The sequence below is a fragment of the Salvelinus namaycush genome, chromosome 8, assembly GCF_016432855.1.
Source record: "Salvelinus namaycush isolate Seneca chromosome 8, SaNama_1.0, whole genome shotgun sequence".
Classification (NCBI taxonomy): Eukaryota; Metazoa; Chordata; class Actinopteri; order Salmoniformes; family Salmonidae; genus Salvelinus; species Salvelinus namaycush.
The window spans coordinates 5,590,339-5,591,001 of NC_052314.1; positions in this window are offsets into that span (position 1 = coordinate 5,590,339).

Consider the following 663-nt stretch of genomic DNA (forward strand, 5'->3'; position numbering starts at 1 on the left):
AGTTAGGAGTGTGTTTGGTTAGAGTTTGGAGTGTGTTTGGTTAGGAGTGTGTTTAGTTAGGGTGTGTTTGGTTAGAGTTAGGAGTGTGTTTAGTTGAGGTGTGTTTGAAGGGAATCCCTGTCTGCTCTGCCTTTTTTAATCAGTTATTTTGAAGTTCACTCACTCCTATTGTTTGAAAGACACCCTATTATATAGTAGTAAACCAACGGGGTACTAGATATGTAGGTAGCGTGTGTGACTGTGACTGTGTGTGTACTAATGGAACCTCCCCAATCCCTCCCTAAATCACCCCTCACCAGTTCCTGGAATGGACCAGCCCTCATTTGCATAAGTTGTCTGTGACAGAGTAGTTAAGCGAGCTGCAGGGTAAAGGGTCAGAAGAGGAGGAGGAGTGTATGTTGACTACAGAGCATATGAACAGAGACTGGAGCTGTGGACTCACAGGTCTATACTGAGACACTACTGACTACTGGAGTCTATACTACAGGACTACGGACACACTGCTGAAACTACTGGACTGTTGATCTGAAACTGAACAGAATCATGTACTGCGCTTCCTATCCTGTCTCTGCCGGGACCACCAGCAATAACCTGATGTATTGCTACGTCAAATCGGTGAGTGTGTTCCCCACTCTAGATTAAAAAAACGTGTGCACCGGTCTG